The 19,820-nt window shown below is 40.4% G+C and overlaps 1 long non-coding RNA gene across 2 annotated transcripts; it reads right to left on the bottom strand.

Annotated features, from left to right (window-relative positions):
* Nucleotides 1-2,360: 2,360 nt before the first annotated feature.
* LOC127493454 (uncharacterized) lies at nt 2,361-18,869 on the bottom strand. 2 transcript variants are annotated; one of them, XR_007923624.2, is made up of 3 exons: nt 16,929-18,869; nt 11,976-12,104; nt 2,361-5,774 (listed from the first exon to the last, which is right to left on the bottom strand). It is a non-coding gene; the product is annotated as an uncharacterized lncRNA (long non-coding RNA). The 2 variants fall into 2 exon arrangements; XR_011390163.1 differs by lacking the exon at nt 16,929-18,869 and adding an exon at nt 14,732-14,947.
* Between the last annotated feature and the right edge of the window lie 951 nt (nt 18,870-19,820).

Below are 19,820 nucleotides of genomic sequence, written 5' to 3'. Positions count from 1 at the left end.
TAACTTTCAACTATGAACTATTCTAAGCCCCTATCTCTTCGTCTATGAGATAAGGATTAGGAAACCTCTTCAAAGGATAAAATGAGATCAGATCAGATTCTAAGTGTCAGACACACACTGGACAACAAAACCAAATACTTTTCCCCTACATGTAAGAGGAAGCCTAGAGAGGCAGGCTGTTTCTCTGCTCTGACCTTTGCTAGTCTATTTTGACACCAGACAAGCTTTTCCTCTTGACGAGGGAGCACTGCAGTTTTAAACTACAGAAGAATGAAATCCCCTGGGCTAAGCTCCATTGGACTGTTATGGAGGGATATCCCCTTTCCACTCTCACCCAGTGAGCCTGGCTTCATTCTTCCTGCACACACCTTGCCTTGGGCGAAAGTGAAACAAACTCAGATATCAAGGCATACCCAGGGTGGGGCAAGGGCAGTGTGTTGGTCTATTTGCACAGCTGCACTCAATTAAGAGAAGCCATAATTGTTTTATACTATTATTCAAAGCTTAATCCTCTAGAAAGAAGAATGGACGGTAGGTTTTTCTTTTTCATCTTTCAGGGGTGTTTTTTGTTTGTTTTTATTTCTCATCATAATATTTAGATAGCATTTGTGAAAGCAAAGGCAGGCAGAATGAAATGGATAATCAAACAGAGGGCTCCAAGACACATTTACAAAAGCCTTCAGCTCAGAAATGCTTCATTTACCCAGACAGCAGGCAGTGCAGACCATGGGAAAGTCAGTTGCCATGGACAGGGGGTAATTCATGCCAATCGGCCAGAGTTCCTCTTTCAAAATGCTCCTTATATAGCATGTAGCATAATAAATCACTCCAACAAGGAAGTAGTCAAGAAGCACCACATGCTTCTGCAGGTGCTGAACTTGTGCTAAAGACTGGAGGTGCCAATAGGAATAGAAGGCAAGTCTCAAGGCCAAGATAGAGGTGAGGTGAGTGAGGTGCTTGCCTCCAGAGAAAAATGTAAGGCAACACCAAAATATCTGGTTAGTAGGATAAATAAGATTGCAACACATTATTTTTAAAAATCTGAAGCAGTGAAAAGAAAAATCACGCAGGTAAACAAAATAGCAAGAAGTCAGTTTACTATTAATTTGGATAATTAGATATACATAGAGACTGTGAAAAGTATCATGAAAGTCAATTTAAGAGTAAAAATCCAGTATTTATGTAATCACAAAAGGAAGCTTTGTGAAGCGACAACTATACAGAACAGACCAATTACAAAAATCACCATACATATTTTAAATCTTCCTTTTAAAGACTAAAACTGATATTATCATCTAAAATAAAATCCCTTGATTTGAAATTTGTAAATAAGATCAAGAGTCAAAAATATTCATTTCCTTTGATTCAAAAATCATACTTTAGGAAATCTTTCATAAGTTCAGCCAAAACATGGAAAAAGTGTAATCTCTAATAAAAAAATTTTCAAACAATGCTCAACAGAATATTATCCAGTCATTTAAAATAATAAAACCAAACAATGTTACAAAATGAAGAAAAAGTGAAAAAGTTGGAAATTTAAATGCATGTGTAGTACATTAATAACCATATAGCAACTGCATAGGAGAACTGTTAAGGAAAATAAATATACTAAAAATTATAATAATTTTATTTTGATGGTAGAAATCTGGCTTTCTCCTTTCTTTCCTTCCTTCCTTTATTCCTTCCTTCCTCCCTTTTCTTCCTTCCTTCCCTCCTTGCCTCCTTTCTTTTTCCCTTCCTTCCTTCTCCCTGTCCTGTTTTTTAGAATTTGCACTGTATGTTCTATCTTATCTCCATCCAGAAATTCTCAAATATATGTGAGGCAGATTCAAAGGAATAATTTTTTTAACTTTTATTTAATGAATATAAATTTCCAAAGTACGGCTTATGGATTACAATGGCTTCCCCCCCATATCGTCTCTCCCACCCGCATCCCTCCCCTTTTCCACTCCCTCTCCCCTTCCATTCACATGAGGATTCATTTTCGATTCTCTTTATATACAGAAGATCAGTTTAGCATACATTAAGTAAAGATTTCAACCGTTTGCTCCCACACAAACATAAAGTGAAAAATAATAGATGATTTTTTAAATGATGATGAAATCAGATCAGACCTATTGTCATGTTTAATCCCAGTGAGAGTCAAGTTGGGAATTGCTAATTTCTTCTTTTTTTTTTTTTTTACAGAAGATCAGTTTAGTATACATTAAGTAAAGATTTCAACAGTTTGCACCCCCATAGAAACACAAAGCGAAATATACTGTTTGAGTACTCATTATAGCATTAAGTCTCAATGTACAGCACATTAAGGACAGAGATCCTACATGAGGAGTAAGTGCACAGTGACTCCTGTTGTTGACTTTACAAATTGACACTCCTGTTTATGGCATCAGTAATCTCCCTATGCACCAGTCATGAGTTTCCAAGGCTATGGAAGCCTTTTGAGTTCACCGACTCTTATCTTGTTTAGACAAGGTCATATTCAAAGGAATAATTTAAGAAGAATGTAATTACAGGATCCTCTCAGATACAGAGTAAAGTTATAAGGAAATAACAAAAGATGATAAAATATTAAGGTCTAGCAATAGCTGGGGATTATTGCTATTTCTAGGTCAGAATGAGAGAGAGGAGGGAACTGTTTCTGAAACCAGGAGAGAACTATAATTATATTGAAAGCTGCCCAACAGGAAGTATAAGCACCGAAAAACTGCAATATGGGATAGCAGTTAACACTTCATCTTTATTTCCTACATCCTTCTAGTATCTTCATAATGTCTTCGTTTGCTGAACTCAATTGAACAGCATAGTATAAAGAGACTGTATCTGGTGGTGAGCCTCTTGGGGCCCAGAGTAGCTAAGAAGGATGCAATGTGGATCTGGAGAGGAAAATAGAATATTTTCTATAGAAGAATTGATACAACCTTATTTCTAAGAAAATATATATATATAGTGATTTGAAACTCACTTCCCTTATTCGTCAAATGTAGATAAACATGATTTCTACTTCGTTAAGTTATTAGATAAACTTGAACCCAGTGATACCAATTAACCTGTTTTATCATTAATAGCAAAATTATTACATGTGTGCTCATGATGAGGAAGTAGTGGAAGAGACGGTGATGGTGATGATGCCGGCCATGATAGTGATGGAAGGCATCATGGTGTTGATGATGATGGTGGTGTCTGTCGTGGAAAGAGTTGAGGTGGTACTGAGGATAATGGTGATGGAGACAGTGATGATGTTGTATATAATGGTGAAGTTGGAGTCGTGGTAGAGGGTACTTCAAAAAGCTTGTGGAAAATATGACTAAAATGTACATTTATTTTTGTGCAAAAATGCAAAATTCATGCATAAGTGTAGATAATACACATTTTTCATGAACTTGTTGAAGACCTCTCATATGCAAGTGTTTCAAGGGTTTTGAGTACCAAAATAAACTTATCATCTTTTAATTCCATTTTCTATAAACCTTTTGTAGTACCTCATATGTGGTCGTGATAGTTACGGTGGTAGTGGTGGTGATGGTGATGGTGGCAATTATGGTGGCAGAACACAGGATGGGATTTGATGATAGCAGTGGTGGTGGCTATGTTATTGATACATTATTCTTTCATGTTCTGTTCTGTTACATTCTCTCTTATATTCTATACACTATTTTCTTGAACTGTGAGTTGCAAGTAATACTAACTTATTAAGTAACAATAATAAACATGTATATATCTTTTATGAGACCAAGCATTAACAAACAGTAAAATAGATATCCAACAGGGTCTATCCCCATGGTGGATTTTTGACCCATATACAAATTTAACTCAACCCAGAGTGCATTCACTGAGCGATATTTATCTTCAGAAAAGAATGAATGTTCCTACCTTCATAGACTTCACAGCCTGAGAGCAGGGACAGGAAACAAACATACAACACTGAAAACACAGCATCCTAGACTCTTGCGATTTTCTTCCCAATGTGTAGCAGAATGCCTACCACATGTGGCCTTGAAAACTGTTTATTCAAGGAATTAAGGCAAGTGCTAAAATTATTTTGAAAGTAAAAATCACCATGATTGTATAGAGAAGATGATATTGAGCACTTGGCCCTTTGAAGTACTTCACATGTTCTAACTCATTCAATATTCTCTACAGTCCTCTGAAATGGATACTGATATTATTCCCACTTTGCAGATATGGCAACTGAGAAAAAAATTAAACAAATAGCTTTAAGCCCCACAGCTTTCAAATGAATAATTTGGAGTTCAAACCCAGACAATGCCAGTTCTACAGAATAGGATCTTGCCCATAATGTCCTCAGGAAAGACTTTATGGTGGAGAACCTGGAATTAGAAATAGACCTCAAAGTATGAATAGTGACTGAAAACACAAAGGGAAAGCCACCCAAGGCCAAGGAACTATCATGAAGCAAAGGCCAAAAAGGAAATACACAAGTAGCTTGAATGGCATTCTCAGAGATGTGCTCCAGGAAGATGATCTGGAACTCGACTCATAGGCGGATTGGAAAGTATCATCCATGGATCAAAGAAATAAACAGAAAACCTGCTGCAGTGCATTATCACACATTCTTCAGGATGGTTGGTAGATGTTTTATCCTCTGTGGAGGGAACTGTCTCCTGGATCGCCTTCAAATGTGAATGACGAGTAACAGGGGTCACACGCCCTCAAATGTGATGCTGTTGTAGCCACAAGCCTGACCAGTGGTCTCAGCAGAAAGAGTGTGGTGGCCTAGGAACAGGAATGAGCTTTAGCTGTAGCTATGTCCTATCCGTGGGGGGCAGCACTGGTGTGGTCAAAGGGAGTCTTGCAACAGGGAGCAAGAAAGTCCAAAATGTGAGCAACATCTGGAGTGAAGGAGGCCTGGTTAGGTGCTCCATGAAGCACCCTGGGACTGCAGCATGGGGCAATGCTGGGAACCTTCTCTCCAGTTTCTTGTTTTCCATCTGTATTTTATTGGCCAAATCCACCTGCCCCAACTCTGCCCTCTCCTCCAGCATCTAATATCACAGCAACAGTTCTAATTGTTTCTGCTACATTAAAACTGTCTGGCTTATGGGGACAATCACTATACCTCAGAACAGGAAGACAAATGAGGACAGGCATATTTTTATTTTGAAATTTCCTTGGAATAAATACCAGATCAGAGGTGGTCAGGAGCACAAAGGAGAAAAACAAAACAAAACAAACTTGAACTATCCCAGGCAGGGAAATGCATGAGAAGAAAACACTGTGAAGGCATGTGTTTGCCTTCTGGTTTGCTGGGGAATCTTCCAAGTGAGGAGCTCTTTTCCTGGCACTATGTTGGCTGTGTTCGGGCTCCCATCTTGGATCACCAGGGCCCGTTAGACCAAGCTCAGGCCTTTAAGGGCAGTCTCTGCCACAAGGTTCCCTGCTGTGTGGCCAAAGCCTGTGGTTTGAGCGCCTCCCCACTTCCCTTGACTCTTTCGTCCCTCTTCTTTGACAGGTGGTCTGGAAAAGCTGTTCCTGCTCAGCCAGCCCACTTCGCTCCATTCGGGCCTCAACCCTCTTGTGTGATACATGGAGCTAAAACAACTTGCCAAGGGGCCCTCACTGAGGTGAAGGGGCTGGTCCTCCCTCACCCTCCTGGAGAGGACAGGGATGGGCCCCTTGTGGGTACACGGGCTGGAAGGGGAACACCTCAGGTCCTCATATACAGGGTAACGGGCAACTTCCAGATGCTGTTGGGCCAGGCAAAGATGGCAATCAAAGAAAATTTACAACGAAGAGAAATTTAAATGATCCACCTATAGGCATTAAAAAAAAAAAAAAAAAACCACAAAATTTGGTTACCTTTATCCAGGAACAGCACACTAAAAATAAGAAGCCCATTCAATAGCCTAAGCAACAGTACAAATGTGATAAGCCAAAATTTGAAAAATTTAGCTTTTAGCAATGTATTTTTTATAAATATGTGCTGTATTCTCAAACTTAGCATTCTACTGCATAATATATATTCCAGGCACCTAACACTGGATGTTTATTAAATAGTGTAAAAAAGACAAACTGATACATCTCTCCCATAATAGGTCTTATATTTCAGTGGAGGTGACAAATTTTAGGAACTCAGTCAACCAATAAATCAACACAAATTCTGATAAATATTGTAAATTAAAAGAAAATAAGCTCCTTTTTAAAAATTACTTGTTTAAACTTGAAATAAGCCAGTCCCAAAGGGACAAATATCATATGTTCTCTCTGATCGGTGACAACTAACTGAGCACCTAAAAGGAAACCTGTTGAATTGAAATGGACACTATGACAAACAATGACTTGATCAGTCTTTGTCCTGACTATCAAGGGACAACTTACTACTTTATTCCTTTTAGTGTTATTCCTTTTAGTGTTGTTGTTGTTGTTGTTGTTGTTCTACTTAATACCATTGGTTGAACTCTTCAGTTAACACACAATTATTATTAGGTGTTTAAATTTAACTGAAAAGTGATCCCTATTAAATATAAAAGTGGGAATAAGAGAGGGAGGAGATGTACAGTTTGGCACATGCTCAATCAGACTTGCCCCAAACGGTAGAGTTAGAAATGTGCCAGGGGATTCTAATTCAATCCCATCAAGGTGGCATGTACCAAGGCCATCTCACTAGTCCAAGTGATCAATTTCAGTTCAAAATTGATCATACTGATAGTCTAAGAGTCAAAGGGATCACATAAACAAGACTAGTGTCTGCTAATACTGATAGAATTAAAAAGGAAAGAACAATCCAACATAGGAAGCAGGATACACAGCAGACTCATAGAATGGCAGATGTCCTAAATAGCACTCTGGCCTCAGAATCAGCCCTTAAGGTATTCGGATCCGGCTGAAAAGCCCATGAGAGTATTTCAGGCATGGAAAGCCAGGACACTCTGGCAAAAAAAAAAAAAAAATGACCTAAATGAAAGATCTCTGTGAGTGAGATCCCAGTGGAAAGAACAGGCCATCAAGGAAGGAGGTGCCTTTCTCTGAAGGGAGGAGAGAACTTCCATTTTGACTATGGCCTTGTGTAAATATGATCAGAATTCCTTAGCCTTGGCAGCTCATGACAAGAGCCTAGGGTGATTACTGACATCATAAATAAGAGTGTCAATTTGGTAAGTCAACAACAGGAGTCACTGTGCACTTACTCCTCATGTAGGATCTCTGTCCTTAATGTGTTGTACTATGTGAATTAACAGCATAACTAGTACTCAAATAGTACTTTATACTTTGTGTTTCTTTGTGGGTGCAAACTGTTGAAATCTTTACTTAGTATATACTAAATTGATCTTCTTCTGTGTATAAAGATAATTGAAAATGAATCTTGATGTGAATGGCATGGGAGAGGGAGTGTGAGATGGGATGGTTGCCGGTGGGTGGGAGGTTATGGGGGGGAAAGCCGCTATAATTCTAAAGTTGTACTTTGGAAATTTAAATTTATTAAATAAAAGTTTAAAAAATTATTTATTTAACTTTTTTTTTATAGACAGAGTTAGACAGTGAGAGAGAGAGACAGAGAGAAAGGTCTTTCTTTTCCGTTGGTTCACCCCCCAAATGGCTGCTACAGCTGGCGCGTTACACCGATCTGAAGCCAGGAGCCAGGTGCTTCCTCCTGGTCTCCCATGCGGGTGCAAGGCCCAAGGACCTGGGCCATCCTCCACTGCCTTCCCGGGCCACAGCAGGGACCTGGACTGGAAGAGGAGCAATCGGAATAGAACCAGCACCCCAACTGGGACTAGAACCCGAACCCGGGGTGCCAGCACCGCAGGTGGAGGATTAGTCTAGTGAGCCAATGTGCAGGCCTATTTAACATTTGAAAGGCAGAGTTACAGAGAGAGAGAGCGAGAGAGAAAAGGCAATCACTTCCATCTGCTGGTTGAGTCCCCCGATCATCACAGTGGCTGGGGCTGGGCCAGGCTGAAACCAGGAGCCTGGAGCTCCATCTGTGTCTCCCTTGTGCATGCCAGGGTCCCAATCACTTGGGCCATCTTCCACTGCTTTCCCAGGCGCATTAGCAGGGAGCCGAATCTAAAGTGGAGCAGGCAGTCATATGGAACACCAGTATCTTAGGCAGTGGCTTAAACCGCTGCACCATTACATTAGCCCAGTGTCACATCATGTTTGTCTTTGTGACTGGCTCATTTCATGTAATGTAATGTCCTTAAGACTTATCCATGTTGCACCTGTCAGAATTTCTTTACTTCTTTAGAGAGAATTTAAATCTATATAAGCTGGACAAATTTCATGTAATCCATATATACAGATCCAGAAGCTGAGTGATACTTCCCACCCTACTCTCCCTCCTGCCCCTGCTCCCACCCTCCCTCCCCCTTCACTTCCTAAACCTTCTTCTAATTTAAACATTGATACACCCCCCAGTCCTCTTCATAATCACAAGCTTAATCTTCCTCCAAGCAAAGAATTCAACAGAGTGAAAAGAAAAAAAAAAAAAAAAAAAACACTGTTCCTTAATAGTTAAGACAAGCACTGTACACAATAATCAAGTCTCAACATGTCAATTTTGCTCATATACATTACATTTTGTGTATGCTATTAGTTACCACAGGGAAAACATGATATTTGTCTTTTTGGAACTGGTTTACTTCACCAAGTATAATGGTTTCCAGTTTACTACAAAAGACGTAATTTCGTTCTTTACCACTGAGTAGTATTCCACCATGTATATACACCACATTTTCTTTATCCAGTCATCAGTTGATGGACATCTGGGTTGATTCCATGTTTTAGCCACTGTGAATTAAGCTGCAATATACATGGGGGTACAGATCACTCTTTCCTGAGCTGATTCCATTTCATTTGGGTAATTTCAGGAGTGCAATGGCTGGGATATTTCTGTGGTGTCTCCATACTGTCTTCCCCAATGGCTGTACTAGTTTACATTCTGACCAATAGTGCATTAGAGTACTTTTCCCCCACATTCTCACCAGCATTTATTGTTTTGTGACTTCTGTATGAGAGCCATTATAACTGGGGTGAGGTGAAATCTCATTGTGGATTTTATTTGCATTTCCCTGATGGTTAGTGATCGAAGGGGCTCAGGAATGCCGACTTTGTGAATATAATAGCTGAGCTAAGATCCGAAGACTGAGCAGGAGCTGACTGTGTGAAGAGTGATGGAGCAAACATTACAGGTAGAGGGAACTTGAAATAGAAACGCACTTGGCAAAGATGATGCCAGTTTGCTAGCGTGCTGTGGGCAAGGAATGAGAAGGGGTTGCAATGGCAGGAAGGAGCCAGGTCACCCAGTGTCCTGTAGGTGGTGTTACGGCCTGGGGGTTTTATTTTAGCTGCAATGAGAATTCCCTAAAAATTTTAAGCAGTGTAGGAACATGACCCATGAAAGCGGAAGCAGTGAGACCAGTTAGGAGGCTGTCACCATACTCTGCAGAGACACAAGAGTGACTTGAGCTAAAACGACTGCAATGGAGATGAGAAGAGCCTGAGGCTCCATGTTCTAGTGAGGGGTGAAGTGTAAGTGACTCGGTGCCTCATCAACTGTGGCGTGGAAAGGCACAGATGGCCAGGAAAGCTCCTAGAGGTCCAGTTTGAGAAACTGGGTGGGAGAGTCCATTTGTCTGGACTGAGGAGCTCACAACAAAGACTTTATTGGCAATGCAATTACGTAAGAGCCGTGCTTGGGGAATACACAAAGGATTACAGGAGCAGGAAGGAAGGAGCCAGTGACTCTGCTGGGAGTCGAAGGAACAGGCATCAGGGAAGGTGGAGCTGGCAGCTGAAAGATGAACAATGTTGAACAGGTTGGAAATGAAAGAAGGTCTTCTGGGGAAAAGGAACAGAATCTTTAAAAATATAAATAATGCCAACCCTACAGAACTTTTGAGATTACATGGGCAGTATATGTAGAAGTCCTTAAAAACACGTCTTGGAATCCATTGATGATGCTTCCGCCACCGACGTCAAGCCATCCATCAGCGAGAGTTGTTCATGAGCATCTCATTCCTCAGCCAGTTCAGATGGGCTCCCCCACCTCTTCCTCATCTCAGAGACAGACATGAAATGATAAGCACTTCTTGACCTGCAGGGCTACTGACTGAAGGTTACAACAAAGGAATTCATTTGTAAGGTATTTATTTTCATGCTTTGCATTTTAAAAATGCATGTCCCTTTAAGATTTAAAGCCTATTTGAAAAGTCCCTATTTCTCCATTTGCTTCTGTAACTTCAACAGCAGCTAGCACATAGCCTTGCACAAGGAGATGCTCAACACAGCGGCCAGTGCTGTGGCACCACTTGCAATGCCTCCAGCCTCCCCCATACCAGAACCCAGGCTCAAGACACTGCTGCTCCACTTCTGATCCAGCTCCCTGCAAGTACACCCTGGAAAGCAGCAGAAGATGGCCCAAGGGTTCGGGCCCCTGCCACCCACAGGAGAGACATAGATAGAGTTCCTTATCCCCAGGCTTTGGCCTGACCCAGCCCTGCTGTTGCAGCCGTCTGGGGAGTGAACCTGGGGAGTGAATGGAAGATTTTCTGTATCTCCCTCTCTTTATTTGTCACTCTGACTTTCAAACAAATCAATAAATCTTTTAAAAAAAAAAAAAAAAAGTCCACTAAGCATTGTGAGGCAATAGAGCATTTATGGAGCCTCCCTTTTCTCCATAGACTATATTAGGTCTGGGGGCACAAAGAAAGCCAGAGCAAAGTTTCTGTCCTCAAAGATGTCAGAGATAAATCTAAAGGAAGAAAAACATGCACACGCACACTCCAACATACAGAGCGTAATAAATGTGTCTAAATAATAAAGTCCCTCTCATGTGGCCCCTCCCCAGAATGCAGAAGTGAACGGAATACAGCCAAACCAAAATATGTTTCGATCTGTAAGCATTTGCAGGCTTGGAATCTCCAAAGCAGAAACTTGAGGGTACAAAAGCAGACTGAAGTACAGTCAGTGGAATTCTTTGAGGTTACCCATAAATATTCACCAAGCCTTTCCCCAGTCCTATACCTAGTCATAAATCCCCGTTTCTCTTCAAGAACTTTTACATTTGATCAACGATGCAGGGTGATGTTTAAACCAGGCCACTTGGAATATTCGATTTTCATACATAGCTTTAAGATTTTAATTTCCACCCTGCAAACCAGCTCGGATTTTCCCTGTCCTGAAATAAATCAGGATTTCCAAGACATGAAAGCAGGCTCCGAGCACAGAAGGGCTTTCTGAGCGTTCAGCCTGGTTGCGTTGCTCAGTCAAGTCATACAAACAACTTACCTCTCACCTCATCTCGGTCCCATGGGGTTGGTCTGCAAAACTGGCAGCTAATGTGGTGAGAGAAAAATGCCCAGCACTCAAGATCAATCAGTCAAAAAAGGCAAGAGCCATTCATCAAAGGAGGGAAGGACCAACCCAAAGACGTTGTGGCACATTTACCCAACCAATCTCAAACTAATTGGCCCCCCTGCTTAATCTCCTGTTCCCCTCTATGTCTTGCCAATGGCCACAGAGCTAGAAGGGGAGAGCCAACTCTTAGCAGCAGAATGGTTGATGTATACAGGATATTGCTAATATATCACAGAATTGGAGCACATCAGAGCTGAAATGGTTTTTAGAGTTCATTTAGCAAAATGCTCAGTTTAGAGAGGTGGTGTGGTAGGGTCAGAAGGGGACAGAAGGAGCTTGGGCTTGGGTCACACTGGGGCAGGTTTCTAATTAATACTCCATTATTTTCAAGCAATATCACTTCAATCTGAGTGCAAATTATACTACTCATCTTTCAAAAGGGGAGAAATGTCATATTCATAGGACTCCATGAGAGTATGATAACATAAGTAAATGTACCTTAGAAACTCCAAGGAATATATACGTGAATGAGAACTTAGTATCATTGTAAAGAAACCAGTAAATGCTACCTGAATCCAAACAATACGAGGTATTTATCTTAACTGAACCTTCTTTACCTTACAGATGTAATAGAATCACCTATGGCTCCCACTCACATTGTAAAACATGCAGTCAAGCCTCTGGACCGGAGACTTGCAGAGCTGTGGACTAGTCCCTAGGATGCCAGAATTGTTGATGAGAAGTCCATTGTATTTGCTCCCATTCGCTTGATTTCATCTGTATTTCTGAATACAATTGCAAAGCCAAATATAATGTAAGTTGCTAAAATGAGTTTTATAAAGAGATTTGTTATGTAGATAACAATACAGTTGACAGAACTATACCAATACAACTTTTTAATAAAACTGCATCAATATGACTTTGTTGTTAATTATGAATAAAGCCATTATAAAAGATGGAACTAAAAATCATAAAAATTTAGGAGAACTGCACATTCAAATTTATTCCAACGGCCTTTAATATTTTCCTTCACTTTGAAGAAACTGAAAATTTTAAAGTTTATGAGTACAACCATTCAAGAGAGTCAACTGATATTCAGCCTTAAAGGCGGGGGCGGGGGGGCACTGTGGTGTAGCTGGTAAAGCCACTGCCTGCAGTGTCGGCATCCCATATGGACATCAGTTCGAGTACCAGCTGCTCCACTTCCAATCCAGCTCTCTCCTATGGCCTGCGAAAGCAGTAGAAGATGGCCCCTGTCCCCGAGAAGGAGGAGAGAGACAACATGCAGGAGGAACATCTGAGGAACCCCTGAGAGAGCCGGACGGCAGTGTGCCGCTCCTCCACGGAAGCGGGGGAAGCGGCAGGGGTGCCACCCCTCCGCGGAGGCGGGCAGAGTGGCAGCAAACCCAGGAAGGGCCGGGAAAAGAGAACAGTGCAGGGTCCGGGGTTGCTCCTCTGAGAGTAGGGGAGTGACAGGTATCAAAGAGAGCACTCAATTTCTCAAAATAGCTGATGACCAGGGAGAAAGGCAGAAAAGCAAAGAAGGATGGGAAAAGAGACAAGGGGAGAACAAGGGAGTGGGGAAAGGAGGAGGGACTACTAAGGGGCTGCCCTGCCCAGCATGTTCACATAAGCTGGCTTTAAGGGAATAGTGTGACATAAATGTTGAACACGCTGAGTTTTGGAGGCAGCAGCACTTCCAGGGATGTTGTGTAATGAGCAACAGCTAAGAAAACAGGAGGTTCATCTCTTAAACATCTTTAATAATGAAATATTGTGATAAAACATCTAATCTGTATTGAACACAAATCTCATGCCAATCACTATGCCAAACTTCCCATGCATAAGCAATCTAGTGTAATCTCCTCAGTGATTATAAGAGGTACCAGGACAATAACCATAATAACTAGCAGCCTCACATATAGTCACTGTGCTGGACGTGCCTTTAAACGTGCACAGGGGCCAGTGTTGTGGCACAGCAGGTATGTGAAGCTGGCACCCTTGTGGGTACTGATTTGAGTCCCAGCTGCTCTACTCCCAGTCTTGCTACCTGCTAATGGCCTGGGAAAAGCAGCAAAGGATGGCCCAAGTGCTTGGGCCCCTGTATCCATGTGGGAGGCCCAGAAGAAGCTCCTGGCTCCTGGCTTTGGCCTGGCCCAGCGCTGGTGTTTGTGGCCATTTCAGGGGTGAACCAGTAGATGGATGATCTCTCTGTGGGTCTCCCTCTCTTTCTGTAACTCTGAATTTCAAATAAATAAATAAATCTTTTGAAAAAGTTTTACGTATTTTAACTCATTCAACTGTTACGGCACTTTAGGAGATAAGTATTTTATCACTGTCTCCACTTTACAGGTGAAAAACTGCACTCAGGAAGACTAAGGTGGCTTTGCCAAGATGATGTGACTAGTAAGTAAATAAGCACATTGGACATATGTAAATGTCAGTAAGAATCCACATGGCTTAAACATTGAGTCACCACAGTCTACACTCTCTGACAGGCACGTATCTGGCACTGATAGTGCAAAAAATAAATTAAGATTGGCAATGTCCACCTTCAAGGAACTCAGTCCACCAGGAGAGCAGACCTATGCAGAAACAGAATAATACTCAAGTGGAATCCATACAAAGGCACAGAGGTACGGATTCCGTCTGGGACAGGCACGTCAGTCTACAGAGAACCCATCTCCAGGTAACTGAGTTTGTAAAAAAAAGATACAAATTTGCCAGTTAGGGAAGAGAGGAAAAAATGAAGACTGTCAGAGAAATACAGAAGCTTAAGCCACCCTTGGGGAACATCAAGATGTCCTGGCTGGTTGAGAATTTATAAAGGTGGAAGGCAGCAAAGGCAGATGAAAACATCCGAGCAGATGGAGCCAGACTGAAGGATTTAGGTGCCAGGCTGTGCACTGAAAGCTTGGAGAAAGCCCATATTTTTAGCTTTTGCATGAGCACTGTGCATTTAGCAGCTGCAGGTAAGGAGGAGAAATTGAAAGAGAGTAATGTGCTAGGATCTGTATCTGAAATATGTCCCCTTAGCACCAGGGTAGACCTTGGATTGCCAGGGGGCTAGAAAACTTGAGAAGGTGTATTCAGGAGACCGGCAGAAGGTGGAGGGAATAAAAAAGGATAAATTAAAACAAAATTTCAGAATCCTAAGCTTAGACCTGCTTTCACTAGGGGAACATGTCCTCTGGCTTTCTCTTAATCACTTAGAAGATAATTTAGAGGGAGAACTCTCATAAATCCAACTCATTTCGGCCAGGCTGAACAAATTATTGTCCTCGGTTGAAAGAAGAGCTGCTGTTTTAACTGCTTTGTGCTTGTGTCCATGATCCATCTCTTTCCGTGGAGGACTCAGGCGTCTGGAAAATCACGAGCAAGGGCGCAGCGTCTGCTGACAGGGGCTTCTCACCAGCAGAGCCCTGGCCGCGCGTCGGCTGCTCCTGCCAAGCGAGACGGGTCCAAGCTGAAGCTATCAAGAAACATCCTCTGCGTCAGCTCCGGACTCCACGTGGCTGGCCCTTCCTTTCTCTGGAGAAACAAATGGTGAGAAAATGTCCAGTTTGCTCTCCTGTTAAATTGGACCTTTCTCTGCAAAGAGGAGGAAGTGTTCCAACCGGCAGTCAGTTTCAAACAGAACCTGCACGCCCTTTCCTGGAGACACTCAACATTGTAAAGAAGACAGGGCAATAAATCAGACCTGAAAATGAGGCACTGTCTTAATCTTAATACAACTGAAGTCAACGGAGGAGAAACTCTAAAAAATGAAGATATATATATATATATAGATATAGATATAGATATAGATATAGATATATGTATAGATATATATACACTCATATTTGTGTTTGCTAAGCATGTATTCACCTTCTTAGTCACATTTAATTCTTAATCAAACCTGCAAAAGAGGCTGAGAAACAATTATAATTTCCATTTCACAGATGAGAGAATTGAGTTTAGAGGTCAAAAGACTTCCTGAAAGTCACAGCAACATTGTATTAGTGACAGAATTAGGTCTAAATATCAATTTTAGTAATTCTCATTTCAAGGAAAATGAGTGTTTTAGAAAAATAGTAAGAGACAATATTTAGAGGAGTTATTATGCATCCAGTACTATGCTGTACACATTATCATTTTTAATTCTAAAGCTACTCTGTGATAGAGGTAGAATCATTATTCTCATTTTATAGATAAGGAAACAAAAGCTAGAGATGGTGATTACTCTAAGGTAGTATAGATATTTATTGGTGGAGCTAGGATTCAAATCAGTCATCTGATGTAAAATCTGGCTCTTAAACAAGTAAGCATCTATTTAAATCCTGCTACTAATACTTATTAATTAATTATTTTCCCTGAACAAAATTCTGGCATTTTTGGAGCCTCTCTGTTACATGGTTTATGTAGGTAGTTTGTTCCAGAATCTTATTCTTAGTAGACTACAATGAACATTATTTTCCTTTTTTTTTAGATTTATTTACTTATTTAAAAAGCAGACATACAGAGGGAGAGGGAGGCAGAGACAGGGACAGAGAGACAGAGATATAGATATCTTCTACCCTCTAGTTCACTCCCCAAATGGCTGCAATGTTTGGGGCCTAGAACTCCATCTTGGCCTTTCATGTGCGTGGCAGTGACCCAAGCACTTGCGCCACCTTGTGCTGCTTTCCGAGGCACATAAGCAGGGTGCTGGATCAGAAGTGGAGCAGCCAGGACTCAAACTGGTGTTCATATGGGATGCTGACACTGGTCCCAATTTCTGTTCTTCCAGCCATAAACATTTACTAGCAAGTTTTATGATACAAATAGCCATCTTGGTTAATCTAACATCATAAAATAACACTTATATTGACAGTTGAAAATAAAAAAAAAAAACAACCATGTCTTAGAATCATCTTAGAGTCATATTTAATTACTGTTTTCCAAGTTTTCTCAATAGGTTCTTTAGGTAAAATTAAATCTTTATTTTGAGGAAGAAACAAAAACTACATGTGTTCATAAAATTATCTGGCCAACAAAAGCCCATTTGTTATGGAATTCCTGAATGACCTAAGCATATTAAATCTGTGTTACTTAGTAAGACTACAGTTTAAATAAGTAAGAGCATGTTAATTGAAGACCAGTTCCAGAAAATTGTCCTGCAAACACTGTAGGCTTTAGAACTTTGAAACCAAGTCACTTTCATTTGAAACCATGCCATAGTTGAAAATCAGAGCTCTGACAGAGTGGGTTTTAGCTCTTCATGTAAAAGTGCTCCTTTTTAAACATAAAAGAATTTATGGATCTACCACCAATCATATCATACAAAAACCTGTGATTAATGTATGTTATCTTTAACAGTTGTAGTTACTGAAAACAACTGTATATTCATTAATTCATATTTTATTAATCCAAAGTACCTACACATACCTACACAAAAATGATAATACTTTGAGATACCAGCTATTATTTTTAGTATATAAATTTGTGTGTCTACATGACTTTATGGATTCCTTTCCCTCAAAAACATCATTCGACGATGATCCATAGCTGAAAACCAATGTTCTAAAATATTAGCACCAAAAGATCCATTTAATCACAGAATACCTAAAAACCAAAAAAGCACATCTCACCTTGAACATTTTGAATGCTAGGACTGTGTTATCTGTTTGAACTCAGTCCAAGACCCCTTAGTTGGCATGGCTGGACCAGGCATGGTCACTGAGACAGGGGTGAATTAAGTGCTCACAAGTTGGCTTATTCCACTGTGGAGATACTAAGAAACAGTTTAGAAAGAGATTAAATCTGCTTATATCTCTCATATCCTATATATTATATCAAACGAGGGTCTCATTAGGAAAACCAAAACTCTACTAGTTACCTCAAATGCTTGTGTGTGTGTGTGAGCATATATGAGTGTATGTGTGTGTGTGAGTGTGTGTGTAAGACTACAGTTTAAATAAGTAAGAGTATGTTAATTGAAGACCAGTTCCAGAAAATCGTCCTGCAAACACTGTAGACTTTAGAACTTTGAAACCAAGTCACTTCCATTTGAAACCATGCCATAGTTGAAAATCAGAGCAGTGAGAGAGTGTGTGTGTGTATGTGTGTGTGTGTGTTGGAGGACAGGAGGGGAGACTAACACAAACACCAAAAGCATTTGAAGGCAAAGAAAGTCAAAAGAGAAGGGCAAATAATGCCAGAAATTGGTAACTGCAGTGGCTTCTACCACCCACCAGCCTGAGCCCAGAAGGCAGGAGGTGGTTTCAGCACAGTCTGGGAGCACCAACTACGCACTCAGCTGCCAAGTGAAACAGCAGCCACTGCATCTGCTGCTGTGGTCCTAAATGCCTAAAGCACTGATTCCACTGAAGCTCTGCTGAAGTTGGCAGCCATGAGCAAATCACTACCTGATCTACTGCTGCTAGATCTACTCAAGGCAGCTGGAATACACAGTCACTCATTTCTGCCGGAAACATTAGCAAAATCAGGAAGAGCAGAGCAATGTCTTTCTCCTCTCCCCAACTCCCTCCCCCCATTTTACCCCTATTTTGCAATATGCTGCCACTACTTCTTACTGGTTAAGTAGAATGGGAAAGCCACCATCAAGGGAGTTTCTGAATGGTAGTTTGCAGGAGTCTAGCCCCAAGAGATTCATACCAGAGCATGGATAACTCGGAGGACAACTGACTGCAATAGGTAAACTATCAGCTTAGTCCAAACACTTAGCCATACATACCTATACTCACCCTTTAGCATATTTAATTTCTATTGGTAAGAGAATCCTGGCCCTATATACATGATACATCTCTTCCCACCATAAAGATCCGCTAGTTTTTTCAAAAAAAAACTAAGTGTCATAGAGCCCCCATCAACCACAATATCCATGGGTCACCATTCCTCCTAGATATACTGTAACCAAAAACTAAATTAAAAAGGCAATTACCACAAACATAAAATAGTAAGATGAGGCCTAGAAATTCTGAAGAGAGTCCTACATTAGAACTAAAAGGATCATAACAAACTTCATAAAAACACGACATTCTTTAAAAAAAAAGAAAAAATTAATAAAATGCTGACATGGTGCAGCAGGTTAAGTCACTGCCTGTGATGTTGGTTCAAGTCCCAGCTGCCTCCACTTCCAACCCAGCTCCCTGCTAATGCACCTAGGAAAGCAGTGGAAGATGGCACAAATCCTTGTGTCCCTACATCCATATGGGAACACTGGAGGGAGTTCCAGGATCCTGGCATCTATGTATCCAGCCCCAGCGATTGCTGCCACATGGGGTGTGAACCAGCAGATCGAAGGTCTCTGCCCTCATTCTGTGTCTCTACCTCTCTCTATCACTCTGCCTTTCAAAAGTAAGAAAACAAACAAACAAACAAAAAAACACATGACAGTACAAAATTAATTAATAGAGCAGATACACAAAAGAGAAGAGAATCCAATGTTACAATGACAGAAAACTACCAAAACACAAAGATTATATGAGGTGAAAGTAGAGAATAACTAAAACAATCAGTAGGCAATCAAAAAGGACAAGTTCATCTATATTCTATAGTTTAATCTATCAATATGAATCTTGAATGTAAATTGATTAAATTCCTTAATCAAAAAAATATAGGTTGACTGGATGATTAAAAAAAAAATCCATCCACTTGTATGCTGTCTAAAAAAAAAAAAAACTCACTTCATGGACTGAAAGTGAAGATTTGGAAAAAAATTTATCATGCAAATGGAAAATAAAAAGTGCTGGAGTAGCTATATTTATATGAGCTAAAAAAAACTATAAAAAGAGATAAAGAAAGTCATATATGTTAATAAGATGATTGAGCAAGAAGATACAACAATCCTAAATGTATATACAACTAATCCAAGACCACCCATTTTAAAGCAAATATTATTAGACATAAAGGTAGAAACAGATTCTAATACAATAATAGTGGGGGACTTTGTCCCTGGCATCAATGGACAGATCATCCAGACAATCAATAGATATACATCAGAATTAGAACAAATTGATCTAATAGACATTTACAGTACATTTCACCTAACAGCTATGGAATATACATTCTTCTTATCAGCACATAGAACACTTTACAGGATGTACCACATATGATGGTACAAATCAAGTCACTGAATTTTAAAAAAATTGAAATCATACCATGTATTTTCATAAACCACAAATGAATAAAACTAGAAAACAGCAATAAGAAAAATGATGGAAAAAGTGCACTTAAACAACATGCACTTGATTCACAAATGGGCAATTAAAGAAGTAAAAAGAAAAATAAAAAAAAATTGAAACAAATGAAAATAAAACCACAACACATCAAAACTCATGGGATACAATAAGAGAAATATTAAGAAGGAAATTACAGGGACCAGTATTTGGGCACAGCAGGTTAACCTGAAGCTTGTAACTCTGGCTTCCCATATGTGAGCTAGTTCAAGTCCTAGCTGATCCACTTCCCATCCACTTCCCTAGTAATGTACCTGAGAAAGCAACAGAATATGGCCCTAG

This window comes from Oryctolagus cuniculus, chromosome 7 (genome assembly GCF_964237555.1).
Source record: "Oryctolagus cuniculus chromosome 7, mOryCun1.1, whole genome shotgun sequence".
Taxonomy (NCBI): Eukaryota; Metazoa; Chordata; class Mammalia; order Lagomorpha; family Leporidae; genus Oryctolagus; species Oryctolagus cuniculus.
This window is presented reverse-complemented; position numbering and strand designations above follow the sequence as displayed.